At 36.7% G+C, this 17,785-nt stretch overlaps 1 protein-coding gene across 1 annotated transcript in view; it reads right to left on the bottom strand.

The window, feature by feature from the left end:
* ADGRL2 (adhesion G protein-coupled receptor L2) overlaps positions 1–17,785 on the bottom strand; it is a 386,104-nt gene that overhangs the window by 170,799 nt on the left and 197,520 nt on the right. The window contains exon 3 of the mRNA XM_067001837.1: positions 4,973–5,014. The gene's annotated coding sequence lies outside the window, so the exon portion shown is untranslated. The remainder of the gene's footprint in view (positions 1–4,972; positions 5,015–17,785) is intronic.

Below are 17,785 nucleotides of genomic sequence, written 5' to 3' on the forward strand. Positions count from 1 at the left end.
TGCAAGGGCTTTTCACAGCATGGAATCTAGGCGGATTTTTTTTAATTGAATTCTGTGCCGTGTAAGTGCAGCTCAGTGGAATTCAATTTCCATGTAGGCTCCCAGGAAAGAAATACATGCTAAGTATTTTTATTGCTAATGTTTTGGATTTAGTTTCTTAAGTATTATTTAGATTTGACTGTGGACAGAGTTGCTGGTGTTTACCATAACACAGTGCTCTGTGCCTTTCTTTGGAGAAGAGACTCTTTAAAAAAGGATTGACCAAAGCATGGAAATTTAACCATGAATAAATTCTGGGGCTTTGCATTGTATTAAGAAGGCTCATACTCTACTTCTTTGCGCAAACCCTATGAATTTGATGGAAAATCTCCATATGCCCAATTCAAGCTAGATTTTTAATCCCACTTTAATGTATTTTCTCTACTTTGTTGGCAGCCTCTTCCACACCCTGTTAGGACAAATATGGGGGAAATATTGTTACGGATGATTCAGCAAATCCCTACAGTCTCTGTCCTGTAGTTCTTAAGGGAAGAAACCCCACTAAGATCAATGAGTACTTCTGCTCTGACTGGATGGTAACTCAAAAACAGAAATCAGACTTTGACCAGTTAGTTTATCTTGATTGGCTTTATTGTGCCCTCAAACATTAACGTGATCTCCTGTACTTCTGATGAAACACATTATTTTACTTCAATCCACAAAACTCAGATGATGAATAAAAATTATCTCACAGATGAAAACTACACTCAGCCACAGTTACTGAACACTCAAACTGTTTTTCTTAGCCAACAGAATCTGAAACACTTTTTTCCTTACAACTCTGATATCTGTTTCATTTTATTTTATACTTTTTAAGGTTAATCCTTCATATCAAAGAAATACTCTGCACCACAGGTTCAGCCTTGTTAATTATTTCATGTTGCAATCATTAAATTAAGCAGCCATTGGTGTTATGTGAAGGGTGCTCACCCGGTGAATAAACATGTGATCCCCTCTCAGATTCTGTCACAAAATACAGACCAAATCCAAATTACGCCCAAAATCTCTATTAGAAGACACACTGTGTGCTGTTCGTACCTAAATCTACTTCCCCTTTCTCTAAGAGGAAATGTTGCTATTTACTGTATTGTCTACTACATACAGTCCATTACATGTTGTCATTATACAGTTCTCTATCACATACTGCATATTACATTTTAGCTATTGCCTATTTATATTATGTTGTCTCAGAATCTTTGAGTGTTGGGCTAGGCCGAAGGCCCAGCAGACCACCGCAGTTCACTGCACGGTGCAAGAACAGGTCTCCTGGGACTTAGCACCCTGTCTCTGGCTGGAACTATGCTTCATCACGAAGTTGGTGGGTATGCACCATCTTAAGGGGTGGGAAAGAACAGAGGCATAAATGTTTTTGAGTACATACAGATCAACTGGCCAAGGGTTCAGATCTGATTCCACACTAAGAGCAGATGTGCAGACAATGTGGAGCTGCCTGAGCTGAAGGCCGGGGAGAACTTTGGGCTATAGCTTCCTGCAACCGTCCTCATCAGGGTAGGCTTTTGGAAGAAGACTGTATTCTCCAAAGACTCTTTGGCATAATTCAGCTTCCCTTTATTGTAATTCTGCACAGAGCAGCCAAGCTACTCACAAGACAGATAAAAAGATATATGTTTGTTCACTTCATCTCATGTCTCTTCTTCCTTTGCTCCATACAATTATTTTGTAACACATGAGGAAAAATGTTTATGTTCTGTCTAATTCAGTCTAAATAAAATGTTAAAAGGTGACAATCTCTTCAAACATTACAGATCATTACTTACAAAACTATATTTAAAAATTGTGAAAACAATTACTTTGACCTTGTGAGCTATGGAAATATTTAAAAAACAAATCTGCTATGCTTTTTTGGCTAATAGTTGTGATTTGCATAGTTGAACCTTGAATGCCGTCATAAATAGCTACAGATCCAGCTTGGCATAATGCCCAGCAATGTTAGGGTGCCAGACAAAAAATCGGGTCAACCACTTACCAAGTAAGTCATTCTGTCTCAACAAGGTGATGCCTAACAAAGAAGCTACAAGGCTGAAGACAGATAACATATTCAGCTGCTGTTCAGAAAGACAAGAACTTTTCATTTATCAGGATAATCTACTACTCGTAATCAGTACACCGAGTGAACTCCCTCTTGTAAAAAAGAGAAAAGCCCATCAATTGTTTTTGCTAATTAAGATGAATATTATTCCTGTGAAATGAACCAAAAAGTTCTGTGTAACCAGAATCCCAAAAGAGATCTATAATCTAAAAGAATAATTGCACAGAGTTTTAATTGAGAGGAAAGTGAGAACTATCTTTTGTCTCCTGTTTTTAGCTGCAGCGGTCCTCTACATATGTTAATAGTTCTTTTATGTTCTCAGTTTATCTAAAACATGATTTTTTATATATCAAAAACAGTTATGGAATTCAAAATTCATGACAAAATGGCTATATATTTAATTAAACACTACCGCTAAATATTACGTATTTAGGAATAACTTGAGATAACATATAATTTCTTAACATACACAGAGAAAAGTCCATTTTTAGATTAAAATCTACATGTTGTGACTGTTCAAAGTAATGTGCATTTAATCTTTATTCATTAAACACAGATAGAGTAAGAAATTAGAAGTGTTTTTTTTTTTTCCTTAAACTTGTATTAATTATATTGAACAATTTGTTTTCTTCTGAGACATTTATCTTGTTTTCAGGATTAAAAAAGCCTTGCAATATTGACAGGAAGTAATATGAGGAAGCTCAGTTTCCCATTCCTTAAACAATAGACACCCAACTTTAAAATATATTTATATTTGAATTAACATTTACATAAGGGAAATCCATAATCAGCAGAGTAATGCTACATTCCAAACAAGTCAGGAAAAATTCATTGAGGTGTATATGGTTATACGCATAAAAATGAATTTTCCCCAAAGTAATCTATTACTGTCTTTGTTGTAGTAACCCTTAAGGTCCAAGCCTTTGTCCTATTGCCTTCACTTATAGTGTAGATCACACGCTTGGCCTCAAAATAAAAATAATTACAATTTCACTTAGCATGCAAATTTTGAGTTATAAATTACCTCAAATCAGGATACTGGCTGAATACATTTGTTTTCATGAAAAATGAAATGTTATGCCTCTTTTCTGCCCTTCCCCCAAGCCTTCTTCACAAGATCAGCCCCAGGCTAAAATGGTTTTAAGTAGACTAAAGCTGCTGGTAAACACTTACCTTTGACAATATTATTGCCTAATGAACATTGCAGAAAAGGGTGTATGCAGCACAAGCGTCTGTCTGTGGCTGCAACCTACATAGGATCCTTGTGCCAAGTACCTACTGCTAATAGGCAAACATACACAAAAGAGACAGACCCTTTGATAGTTTAATCCCAAACCCACTTAACTGTCACACAGATAATCTTTTTGATTAAAAATGACTCAAGTTCTTCTTGAATATTTTTATGTTTGTGGATGAAGGAGGTTAAATGCAGTTCTCGTGCCTGTTTGTGTGTGTGTTTTCCTTAGTTCAATGTGACTTTTATTTCTTTTTAATCACATACATGCTCCAAAAGTATCCTCAGGCCTGATCCTTGTGAAATACGGTTAGCAGGCAGGTAAAAATACATCACAGACTTTGCCAAAGCAGACCTCATTGTTACTATCACAGGGCTAGATCTATAGGTTAAAAACAAGTGTTTCAAAACAGCTTCACCTGCAGGTTTTACTTTCCTATTAAAAAGTTTCAAAGAACAACTAACCTGCCTTATTCATTGGAAATCATGTTATCGTTCTTAAGGTTCATCATAAAACTTGTGTTTTGCTATTGGTTTTCTTGAAGACTGGCAACTTTGATACAGTTTATATCAAAGACAACAAAAAAATAAGTCCCTAAATCATATTTAAAATAAAAATATTTTAAATCTATCATTGTTTTATGCTTTTATGCATTAAGGTTTATGAATAATCTGTTTTTTTAAAGGGTCTTGAGTTTCTTTTGGGATTAGATGGAAGATCTTTCAAATGTAACGGTAAGAAGCAGACACATTTCAAGTCAGAATTTGTGCTCCGATGGGATATTTTTGAGTAATACTTCTTTCCATTTTAACAGTAGTTTCACTTCATGATGGTTTTATGTTGATTTCAGACTACATTTTTATGTAGTGGGAAAGAATTTTTTTTTTTTTTTTTTGTAAAGTGAATGCCCAAGACCTGCTGAAAAACATTTCTCCTTAGCAATGTACTCATAGGATTCTGTATAGTTTGCTCAGACATGTTATTTTAGGATGACCTTTACATGTACAGTATGATGAATTTTTCTTTTTATTTGATTGCAAAGATGTTATGATCAAGGGGTAAAATAAATATTGCCTTTTTCAGCCATCAAAAAAAAAAGAGTGACAAATGAAACAATCTTTTTTTTTTTTTTTTTTTAAGCAACATGATGGCATGCAGAAGAATTGATGTCTCTGAAAAATATGTATTTTTAATTCACAGATACAGCAAGGCCCTAGTGAAACATAAATAAAGATCAATCTTATACAATTCAAATAGTAACACATAATATGGAACTCACTGTTTTGAAGCCTAAAGAAGAGAGGGATTTATATTCTCCAATGATGGAATAAAAATGTATTTAGGTGTATGGGAATCCATACATTATAAGAGATTATACAGAAAAATTAAAAGTTGAGCATTCTGAGGTCAGTAGCATTTTTAAGACAGATGCTAAATCCTGACTTATTTTCTTTTGAAGAATTAGTATAATGTTCTGCAAATCTTTTCTAGGTAGCTTACAGGATTTGAATATTGAAATATTTTCAGTTGTACAAGCCATATAATTATGAAATTGTACAGTACAGTTATTTCTTAAGCAATTTGGCAATCTTAAAATAATTTACCTTATATTCTTTGTTATCAGAAACAGAAATAGCTTTCTGCTTACCATTCTGGAAAAGATGGAATTAATCATTCTGCCATAAAGACCCTAGAAAGCAAAGAAAACGTTATTAGTTATTATACTCTCATCTGCAGGGATTCTAGCTGCCAAACAATGCATCACCATCAAAAAAAATAATATATATATATATATGTTCAAATTATAGATCAATAGTTTAATGTAGTTTTGAATATACATTACATGTACTTAGCAGGTACTGGATTAGAAAAAAAGTACTGGCTATTGTGCATATCTGTATTTAGAACTGCATGCCAGCTGGAATTTATCTGTACAGTGTTCATAAAATATAGACATAGGATCCTGGCATCCAACTAGTGATTGTACTTTAGAAAATAAAACTTTGGGCTGGCTGTTATTCTTATACGGAGTGGGAGAAAACAGGGCAAAGCATGTGCATAAATGGTTATATATATATGTATAGAGAGATAATTGTCAACAATATCTTAAATATTTTCTTCTTAATTAATTTTTAAATAATTTATTATTATTAAACTAATTAATCAATCTTTACATTTTGCTTTAGGAAAATATAAGTTCTGGGCTGTAAGTTTGTAATGATTAGGCTGGAGTACGAAGTCCACCACACACCTCTTCAGCATGCTTTAATTGTGGCTTGGAAATGAAAGAAAGGATACCAGTTAACTCTCTTTTCTTCCTTCCACTCTATTGTCGCTTTCAGTCTGTCTTACACCTGACATAGTAGCTATTCTGCTTTCTTTAGAAAGAAATGAATCACTGCCACCAGCTCCTTAAACTAAAGGCTGAGCAGAGAGTGATCACTTTCCCTCAGTAGCTACGTGGAAAGGATTTTGACTTTTCTAAAACATCTTATGCTATATGTGCCAATTGTACAGTTCAAGAATAAAAAGTTTTCAGGACAATAGGGTAAATTTTGCCATCATCTCTCAACATTACTCCCACTGAAACAGCCAGGGCTAGGTACAGAATCTGCCTTGTGCAGGCTTTTCAGAGGTAAAATAAGGATTTTTTTTTTTTTTTTATCAAAGGAAGGAAAACTTTTAAAACTGTTTCATAATTCTTAACTATTTTTATTCTTTGAGAAAATTAATTCCTAAAGTAAACATGCAAGGGGGAGAATTAAGGAATTCAATTTAAAACTATGTTTAGAAAATGTTAGTATAACCAACAGACAGAGTCATAAACCACTTTGAAGAAAAAAATGTTGTCATCTAGGTAGGGCTATTAGCTTTAAAGACAGAAACAACAAACTGAGCTAAATGACAGATTGATTCTAGGCTCTCAGCATGACCGCATACAGTGCTGGATGAAATATCGCTATTTACTGGTAAGGGAGTGTCCAGCTAGAGAAGAATTCCCCGGGACAGGAGTTACTTCCGTTCAAGGAGTTTACCTTGGGCAAAAAGGGAGTTTCCACAGTGCTCAGCACTGCAGAAATTCAGGCCCAATCTAGGTTGCAGCACAGCACAAGAAACAGGGAGCCTGGATAAAGCTAATGTAAATTAGAAGAGTCCCCCCCAGGCTGCTCTAATTTACGCGGAGATTCATTGGCCTGTATCCAGCCTTGAATCCCAGCATCCACGGAGAAGCCTTAAAGCCACTTTTGCTCCGTTCTTTGCGGGCTACAGCTTCTTTACTATGTTTTGTGTGAGACTTAGCACAGAATATCTCCCTTACTTCATTTATGAAGCTCAGGAAAATAGGATCTCCCTCAGCCAAAGGAAGAGCATTGCACGTAAGTTTAAAACAAGCCCTTTGGTGATGCCTCTCAGTGGAGCCAAGTTCCCGCAGAGCACTGGGTCTGCGGCCTCCCCAGCCATCCCTGCTCCTCAGCCCTCCCTGCTCGCAGGTGCCCTGTTTGGGTGAGGTAATCATTAATCCACTGCCTGTTCAGGGCTGTTACATAAAAAAATCCATTCATCTCAGCAAAGTAATACTTGCCTTTCCTCTGCACAGCTTGCGAGTCCCCCTGCCACCGAGCCATAATTATTTTTGTCAAAGCTATTTGTAAACCAATAAAATGTCACCATTTCATAAATGAACAAAAGTTCCCCCTGACTTCAAAAGAAATTATATTCATGGAAGGCTGGATTTTGCCTCTAGATCTAATCTTTAATTATTAAGATTCCACAACATGAGTTACAGCATTGTAAGACACGAACTGAAAACTGTGGTCCTATCCCCTACCTATCAGCCAAGTACGGAAGCCTCCAGACCGATGTTTAAGTTGTTTGGTGCTTTCGCACAAATACTTCCCTGCAGTCTTTGCAGCAATGTTTTTGTCTAAAGTTAAGCATACGCTGTAATGTTCTGCTAAATCGCGGCTTAAATCCTTACATGGATTCAGAGAAGCAAAGCAGCTGAAAGTAAAATAAGTTTAGTATGACAGCTAATGTATGAGTTCTTTTTGGACATAAATCATTTTTAATAACAGGTTATTTGCTTGTGTATAGAAGAGAATTATTATTTTAGAAGAAGTGAGTCAAGGCTTCTCCTAGCTTTTGCTTTCACTGGCTCAAATAAATAACCTGAGTAGATGTGAGTATGACCACCCAATTCTCAAATCTGGTTTGAGAAATGCTAACTAGTTTTTTATTTGCTTTTTCTAAACCCAATTTGTCTATTAATGTTGCAACTACTTTCAGTGTCTCTGGCAGTAGCATTAGAAATGTCAAAAAAAAAAAACCAACAACAACAAAAAAACCACAACTTAGTTCTGTAGTTCCTGCTTGCTCACTACAGTTTTGGAATCAATAAACAAAATTGCATATTTTTAATCGCTAGCTCCTGAAGAGGGCAGCACGTTCTAGATATTATTGAACTGTAAGCTTTGACATGACAGCCCTGGCTTTACTGTACTACATGCAGAAAAGGGGGGGCTAAAAACATTCTGGATACTTTGTGTAGCCAGTTCCCATGATACAAGAAGTCAGGAAAAGTTCTAGGCTGTTACAGACCAAGGTCAAAACTGTATTTGATTATTAAAGAGAACATTCAAATTAGCTACCTGAAGCAATGTATTTAGAAAGAGATCAACAAAATACCAGCAAGGAGTATTTCTACGAGGAATATGTTTTATCTTTAACACTGTAGATAACTTTTCCTATTGGCAGTGCATTGACTATCAAAACTACTAAAGGGGTTAGATTTAATTATCTCACTTCTTTGCACATTTCATCTCAATTGCTATGGCAACATTCAGTTGCCTCAGCAGCAATGTACACTTTAATCAGATATTTCTTCACTCATTTCTCTGTGCACCACAGCAGTGTAGTCAAATTTACAGCCAAACTCTGATGCATCTGATAACACCTCTTAGGAATTAATGGTTAGGTTTCCCCTGCCCCTCACCCAGAAATATTTCTAGAGAGTTTTGCACCCTGATGATAAAGGCTTTGGGAAATGAAAAGTGTGTACACTTTAAATCTTTTGTACTTCACTGATCCTATGTTGTTTTTCTGCCACCATTCCCCTTTTCACATGGCTTCTACTTATTCAGTAACTTCCCATCAAGCTACAGGCAGGTCTTCTGGTCCCTGCAGGATCTCTGTCGGCTGAGAACAGGAAACACAATAATTGGGCAGACAATATGGTTCCTCCCGTATTCCACCCTGCCCTGAAAAGCTTTCTGTTTGATTACTCAGCCCTGATTAAATGCATCATCAGAGTACATCATAGTTCTGTAAACTTCTTGGCCCAGAAATCAGGAACATAGGCTAAAATAAAAGTAATTAGGAGCGATGAGCAGATCCTGGGGACTACATATTGAAATCCAGTCACTAAGAAGAACCAGGAAGCTAAAAGTACATGGGGGTTACTGAATTCCGCTTATGGGAAATCTTGATATTTCTGACACAGAATATCATCTGGTTTGAAAACATGTCACCACCAAGGTAAAGTGGGAACAGAGATAAGTTCCTAATGGTGCCTAGCTTCTATGATGAAAAACACATTAGAAATGCATTAGATGGATTGAATTAGATTGGATTGCAGTCAGACCTACAGGAAAGAATGATAGACATAGAGCATTAAAACATAATTCTGCATATTTTGAAGATTGTCTTTAAAAAGTCAATTAGTTGATTTTGCTTTTTTACATCAGAATAAATATGCTACACTGCTTTTTGTTTCTACTTGCATTTTTCATAGCTTTTTCTCTGTTCGCAAGTAATAAACTCTCACAGCTCATTTTCAAGTAAGGTCTTGGATTACTGCTAGGTAGATACAGTATTGACTTGGGCTGCTGCTGTCCCAGAGAGGTATAATGGAGTCAGTCAGAATCAGAGCCACTGTACATCTTGTCATCATTACAAAGTCTGACCAGTCTCCCTGACCATGCAATATAAAATCACTCTACAGCGTATCTCCTGGTGAGCCATAGCAGCTTTTCTAGAGGTTTCATAGCTCAAGATACTAAAAGAACATATAGCAAAAAAAAAAAAAAAAAAGTACCCAGTATACTTTTTATACATGATGAGGGATCTGATCATATATAACACAAAAGCCAATAGTATGTGGGAAGTCTTCTGAGGATCTTGGGAGACTTTTCCAACAGGGTTGCTGAAGCCTAACATTTGTCGTCCCATGTCATAGAATCATGGAATCACAGAATTGTTTGGGTTGGAAGGGACCTTAAATATCCTCTAATTCCAACCCCCTGCCATGGCAGGGTCACCTCCCACCTGGCCAGGCTGCCCAAAGCCCCAACCAGCCTGGCCTTGAACACCTCCAGGAATGGGGCATCCACAGATTCTACGGGCAACCTGTTCCAGAGCCTCACCACCCTCTGAATGAAGAATTTCTTCCTTGTATCTAACCTAAACACTTTTTTTTTTTTTTTTTTTTTTTTTTTAGGTTAAAGCCCTTACTCCTTGTCTTATCACTACACTCCCTGATAAAGTCCTTCCCAGCTTTCCCGTAGGCCCTGTTTAGGTACTGGTAGGCTGCTATAAGGTCTCCCCAGAGCTTTCTCTTCTGTAAGCTGAACTACCCCAACTCCCTCAGCCTGTCTTTGTGGAAGAGGTGCTCCAGCTTCAGATCTTCTTTGTGGCCCTTCTCTGGGACCTCATATGATAGCATTGTTTCCTAATCCATCAGTGAAGCTGCTATATTTTTAGTGTTCTGAACAAGAAACTAGAAATTACAGAATCTACAATGCTTTTTCACATCAGTACATTTGAAGATGTACACACAACCCCTTTGAAATCAATGGGTCTGATCATATAAATAAAAACTATTTATTTTTGTACAGCTGGTCCCAGGAGTTTAAAATAGGTATTTTCTTGTAGAATTGTATATATAATATAAGCTTTATATGCAACTACATAAGTTTTAATAATGTTCCCAAATTATATTTGTGCCATAGAGAATGCAAAGATCATTTAAAGTTCAGAGTTTGCAATTCTGTACTAAAATTCAAATAAATAATAAAAAAAGCTTATACTTAAAAAATCCAATATCCATGCATAGCTAAAGATCACAAAATATTTGTTGTGACTTGTTCCACTCAGAGAATTCATTTAAAAGTTGATTCATGTAACATGGGAAGAGCTATGCTGATTTCTACCAGCTGGGAATCTGGTGCATAGTCTTTATAATAATAATAATTTTATAGTGCTGTAATTATCTATGCCATATACAACTGGGAATCTACGCCAAACAATATATTCCTTGTTTGAAAAGTTTATAAACTGGGGACTTTTGTAAAAGATATTGCAAAACCCCCACAGAACAGTGCCTGGTCATTAGGAGATGCTTTTTGGACGGTGTGTGATTTTACTGCAGTACAGAAGAGAGGAAACATTTGACATAGGTTCAAAGACTGTATGAAGAAAGATGCACAGAACAGAAATGATCTGAAAATGTGGGAAAGGGCAGTTATTATTTGTTCCTCTCTGCACATTCCTGTTTAATTAGTTAATTTTATGCATTTACAAGATAAAAGTTTAATACGAGTTTAAGGCTTGTACATTTGGGATTATTCATGTAAATTTCCTGTTATATATTCCAGTTCTGCATCATATTTTCCTGCCTTTTTTTTTGTTTTTTAGTTTTGTCTAGAACTGTATGAAAGAACTACCCAGAAGAGTATAAAAAAGTTATATATACAAAAAAGCTGACTTGTTAAAGTACTCTAAACTTTATGAAGCAATTTACCTGGTTGTGTTTATTTGTAATAACCAGAAGTAAAACATTTTCAAACCAATTTTGTTGGTGGGGTGTGCTTTCTGTACGGCATAATAGAGTGTAATATAATGCAATCTCTAGGCATGCCATACTGTTCTGTACAGGGGGGATGCAGTTCTGACCATGATTTTATCAGCAGTTTACAAATCTTTGCCACGGGTCAACTTTATTTTTCAGTAATAGTTTGTCTCCTTCTTTGCTCCTTCATTCCTTCTCCAAGTAGGTGTTTCCTTAGCCTCTGTTCTAACCTGGCCCCTTCCTTCATTCTGAGAATAACAAACTACATTTTCTGTAAGCTCCAAAGTCTCTCTTCAGAGACCCAGCAGGGCTCCCTTTCCCTCTGGCACCAGGAGAGCTCCTGGCATCCTCCCACTGTCTGGCACCACCCTGCTTGCTGCAGGCACCTCTCCAGGAGCTGCTGGACTCCAGGTATCCATCCCAGCGCCTCTTCCTGATCCACCAAATTAGACATTTTCTTGGGAGAACATTTTCTTGGACAACTCTTTGTAGCCTAAATGTCCTGCCTTAAGTAGAGGACATGGAGCCCAGCACTAGTGGCAGCTCTATTCTTCATATGGTTGCCAAAGAACTGAGAAATTTGCATGACAGAGAGACAGGGTGGCATGACAGGAAAATTTTAAAACTGAGTAAAATTCTCCATAGTTCTTATTTATTTATATATTTATTTTTATTCCACTTCCAGGTGTTCAACACATTTGCTTCTCTCTCTCCCCAGGGTGGAGAGTCACTGCTCCGTATATTGCTTGGAGCAACTTCTGCTCAGCTCTCCAGTCTCATAGTCTCAACTTTACAAGTTTAGAGAAACTTTGTATAAAGTCTTGTCAATACAGAGTTCATTTTCTTTAATTTAGGCAAGTAACCTTTTTTTTTTTTTTTTTCATCTTAAGCAAGCTGAGTAGTGGAATTACTACAGGGGAGGAGGCACTGCTCAGATTTTATGTTACACACACACATATACATATATGTACATGCAGAATTTATGTATGCTTTTACTGTAGCACTAATACTCCCTGAAGGTATTATTATGTTGTTAGACAAATTAAAACTAAACAGGAGGTAAAAGTGCACATGAACTAAAAACTGTTAAAAAAATGCCTCCAGGCAAGACAAAAATAAACAGCAGGAATTTATCCAGCCCTGCATGTCTAGGAGTTCCTCTGGGCCTACTGACTGCTCCCAGTTCTGCTGCAGGAAATGCAGTTTCGAAAATATTCGTGAAGGTGTTGTGACTTTTGAGCAAGATGACATGCACGACTTTTTGTCAAACTTTAAGATAAAAATGGAGGGAATTTCTCATTAAGCTTCAAGACTGAGTGGAGAGGTATGATGGGAATTCATAAAAGAAGAGCCCAGAAACAGTAAGTTAAAGTTCTACCTAGGCTGGAAGCATAATGGAAGGTATATTTGCTGACAAGCACAGCTAGTAACATGAAAGACCCAGCTAGAATTAATTGGTGGGCTACGTGAGATCAACTTTGAGAACTTCACTAAAAAACTCCTGATGGAGTATTTCTAAAATTAAATACAAAGAGGACATTTTAATTGTGAAGTCCCATAAAGAATATCTGAGATGACTGAAGTGCAGAATTTGGCTTGGCCAAAGTCTACATATTGATATCAAAGACTCAATCATAAAAAACATTAATAGTATTAGTTACTATTATTATAGCATGTGTTAACTAAACACTAAATTTGTGTTTGGAAATCACACTTTATGCAGGTGTAAATGGATGCACTCATCAGAGGTGAAGGTGAACAAACTGAATAGATCATTCATCTTTGCTAATAAAAATTGTAGGTTTACTACTTCCCTTCACTCAAACCTCAACACAATGTATGTCATAGTGAAAGAATTTGCTGTGTAAATCATTATGTGTTTTACACTGAGAACGAAAAATGAGATGGCTCGATATCCCAGTCACATAATGAAATAAGGAACTGCAATTTAACCAGATAATTCAGTTATTTTCATGACAGTGTTACCCAACTGTTATCACTACCACAGTGCATCTTTGTTGACTTAGAGGCAATAAAAAAACAAAGAATATTTGGACCTGGAGATGGGGATATGAAGGTATGGTAGGAAGGAAGATTAAGAATGTAATTTTATCTCATTTTTACAATGCTGTAATCCCAATGGTACTACTGGAAGTACTCCCAATTTGCACCAGGCCAAAAAAAAGCATCTCTTCCTCTGATTTTATGTACTTGGAAACTGTATCTTACTAACGGCTATATTTATAGTCCAACTGCTATATAATGAAAGGAAATTCAGTGAAAATGAAAACAAAAGAAATATTAATGCACGAATCAGAATAATATAACAAATAGGGAAGTGGCTTTCTCCTGGTGAAAACGGAAATTAATCTCCTCTTCTGCTTTGAGCACTTTGGCTCTGAGCTCAAGCCTTATAATCAGTGCATCATGCATACTAAATGCAAATAGCTCAGATTCATAATTTTTTTTGTTATGTCAAACTAAACAATTTGTATATGTGAGACTATTTTTCCTTTCAGAATAGAGCTCTGTGAAACAAATCGAACCTTACATTAAACAACAACCTCAGAGACATTTGCCTTTACAGGGCACTTCTATGCTCAGAAGTGCCAATGTGAAATGTACTGTTTTTGTTCAACAGATCTGCTCTTTGGACTAAATCCAGATTCCAAGTTATTGGGAGAGAGTTTTACTTCTGGATCAGGCCCCTTGTGTATATTCACATACATGTATGATTACTTTAGTGGAAAAAAGTGTTTTTATTCCCACTTCTGATGGAGTGAACTGAATTCACTTTTGGCATTACTTACTGTATCAACAATGAGAGTTATGCAGCCTCAGTACATTTAAATTGTTCTGTACTAAAACTGAACTATCTCAATGAAGGGTAGCAGAAAAACTGCTTTGGTTTACCAGGGAACATCTTTAGTAATAACAGGATACATAAGATAAAAGGAATCCAGCTTGGCCTTTTGCAGCTCATGTGACTTTTTCACGTTTTGCAGTTAAAAGCTGTAAAATATATTTTTATTAGTGAACTGAGAAAATTAGATAAATCCTCTGAGACTTAAAACATGTCGAAACCTCTTCTGCCATTCTCACAAAGTCACTTTTCATGATGCAATTGCACTAAAATAGTTCCTTTTGTGAAAGAATTCAATTGTTTAATTATTTTTGCCGATGAGTAGAACATATTTAACAAAACTCACTTGCACCCTTTTAACACATTCATATAATAAACACTCGGCTTGTACTATATCCTTATTGCTTTCTTTGGCAAAACTTGACATATACTGTGGGATCATATTTTGTTTATTACAATGCATTACATTTGTGGAAAGAATATCAAAGGTAAGGTTCATGTGCACATGCACACATATGTATTATGTCTGAGACTGCCAAAGGAGCATGGAGAACGTAGACCCCCACCCCTGACTGAAATTCCACAGAAGGCAGGCTTCTGTGGCAATCCCAGACTATGCTCAGAAGAAAGTTTTGTTGCATTTATTCAGGTATACACCTTAAAGCAAAACTTCAGTGTGATCAAGTACTGCACACACAGTAATGAGCTTTGCAATTTCCTGAATAGCTTTTATGAGGAGGGCTTGCGCCTCCGTCTTTCTCCTCCCTTTGCTGCTTATGTCCTGCTTTCTGCCTTCCACTCCCTCCTTCTTTAAGCCTTCACAGCAACCTGATGGACTTAGCAGGAACTGGGGTCATCGTGATGATCAACGACTTGGGCTGTTGAGCATTCAGCCATTGATCACACTGAATAGATTCATATATCTTAGGCATGCCATCACAAGCAGCTGCTTCTACTTAGCTTGCCAGCTTTCTGTCACTTCGAGGATTCAATGAGGTTCAGAGGCAGTGTGAGAAGGTTATATAATTCTGTCAAGAGATCATGTCTTTGATTTTTTTTTCATCTCCTAGACCTACACGTCTACCCTTTGGGGGTCTATTGCAGACTGAGAACTTCCAATATATTACATACCATAACACAGCAGTATAAAGAGTGCCATATAAAATATATAAACGCCCTTCCTTTGAACAGAATAGCAGGAGCCTTTGCTCCTTTCTTTTATGAAAGAACATTACATAATGCTGAAGAGAAACCACAGCTGTATTCATGTGTGCATGCACATGCTTTGCTTGTAATCTGAAACACATTCCCATAAACTGTCAGGTATTAACACATCTAGGGTTCCTTCTCTCTCTTATATTTAAATATTCTGCACCCAACCTGTAAGAGTAAAAAGTAACTTTAATCACTTGGATAAAATATTCTCAGTGCAACAACTTTACCGAGAAAAATATATATATTTTAAAAGGACACTGGGAACTTGAATACCACTTTCTCATCTAGAAACTTGTCGTGCAGTGTAGCTGAAAAAGATGAAAGACCTTTTTTCACTCGATTTTTCCCCTGTTTACGTAGCACAGGTAGTTTGTGCTCTGACATACACAGAAGTACAAAGCTGCCACAATTTCAGATGTTACTGCTTCCCAGCTGTCTGTCCTGCCCCTCCACTGGAAGATCGCAATCCCAATGCCAGTCTAGGAGATTAGGGCAAAGACTCTCAATTAGCAGGCGATGTGATGGAGGTGGTTAACATACAGGCACATGCTTCTCTCTCTTGTCTCTGTAGGTTGACAGTAATTTCCAGCAGAACTGTAAGATGGACAGCTGTAAGCATGAATATCCGAAATCATGGCAGCGACATCTGGCAGAGCTTGTCTGTCAAGGACCCATGACAGAAAGGGTGGTTGGCACTGCAGGCTCTGCAGGCAGGGGTCTGCTGGAAAGACATGCTGGAAAGATCAGACCTAAAAAACCTCGCCAGACAGGAGGCAGCAGGCAACGAATGAAAATAAGCACGGTGCTCCAGACCAGGACAAAGCCCTGTTCTAGTGAAGTCCTGTTTCAAAGTTTTAAAATAACGCCAAGAGGATTCACAGGCCTCAGGCAGGCTGTATGCACTGGGCTGAGCTCCTGTTAGAGAAAAAGATGTATGCAGGGGAATATGAAAGTGTTCAGGATTAATTATTGTGACTATGATAGTAATGTTCCCTGGTCTTCCAAACGATGGTTCTAAACATGCACAGAGGGAAGAAAAAAAAAAAAAAGGAAAAGAAAAAAAAAGTGGACATTTTATAGGAATTAAAAAAACCCTCCAACATTCAAAAAGATTGTCTTTTTTAAATTGGTCATCTTGAAAAAATCCAAATTGACAGTGTCCCTTTTAATGATACACTTCAAAGCTTTATGAAATCTCCTTGTCAAATGAGGCTACTACTTTAACACATATTCAAAGAGGTGTATGCAGCTTGAAAATGGATTAAACAGCCAGGAAAAGAGGTCATTTTCTGCTATTCAACTGCAGTTCCAGGGCTTTAATGAATCTGGAGAATTTAACAATAAACAAGGTACATAAATTAAGTTGATTTACTATGCAATCTGCTACTTAAAAAACAATGAAATAAAGACTTAGGGCTTCCTATTCTACCGCCTTGCCATTTTTACACTTTATCATAATAATAATAAAAAAAAAAAAGAAAAGAAAGTGATATCAGTATCACAGGATTTCATATTAGCTTTTCACATAAACCAGGCACAAGCTATTAGGGATAGGCTTCCTCCATATTTTAAAAAATCAGTTAAAAAAGAAAGAAATGTTCAAAGCTGATCTATTCAGGTTGGGATTTTTGGTGTCTGTCTTGGCTGTCTGGATGCATTAGCTCTATTCCTGAGAAGCTGGGATCTTGTACAGCCCACTTGAATTCACATTAGAAGATAAAAAATTAAAATAGAAAGTTGTGGGAGTGGTGTTTTTAACCAGAGTAATTTTAATTGAAATTAAAACAAATGCAAACACATCTCTCCATGTTAGGTTTGGTATAACCCATTTCAAAACAAAATCCATCACTCGGACTAAAACTAAGGTGACATTGTCACTTTAAATCACAACTCTGTATTTCAGCAATTGGCATCTCATGAAGTGGTTGTGCCACTTGCAAAATATTCAAGGACATTATTAAACAACATCTACAACTTTACTAATGTTATTTAAAAGAAAAATCAGGTTTTTCATCTCTCTAATTTCTTTCCCTCTTCAAATACTGTTATTAACATTGTTTTTCATACATCCTCCTTCCTCCTTTTCTTTCAATTTTAATTATTTTTTCTTTCTAAATTAATCCTTTGTTTGAACTGTTACTTTTGAGAGAGAAGAAAAGTACAAGGAACAGCTGAATGTTTGCCAGTTTGCTTTGGGTCCTTTCATGCTCTTTCTCTGAGGTCAGATCCTACAAGGTGCTGAGCATCAGGCAACTCACTAAACACTAAGGGTGCTGAGAGTATCTTGCAAGAGCCTAGCATATTGCAGGATCGTGCCTTGCACAGCAAGTTCTCCAAGTGATGACTATTTATGTTTCGCTGAATAGACTTAGCATAAATTTTAACATCTCTGATATGATTGCCTTTTTTTTTTTTAATGGGCAAAGAAGAGGTATTTTCCATGACCGTATCACTCAGCACTTCGAGAATTAAGTGTATAGCAAGCCACCCAAAATGTCTGGCAAAGAACCAGATGTCATAGTTACAAATGCACACAA

The sequence above is a fragment of the Anser cygnoides genome, chromosome 8 (assembly GCF_040182565.1).
Source record: "Anser cygnoides isolate HZ-2024a breed goose chromosome 8, Taihu_goose_T2T_genome, whole genome shotgun sequence".
NCBI classification, from domain to species: domain Eukaryota; kingdom Metazoa; phylum Chordata; class Aves; order Anseriformes; family Anatidae; genus Anser; species Anser cygnoides.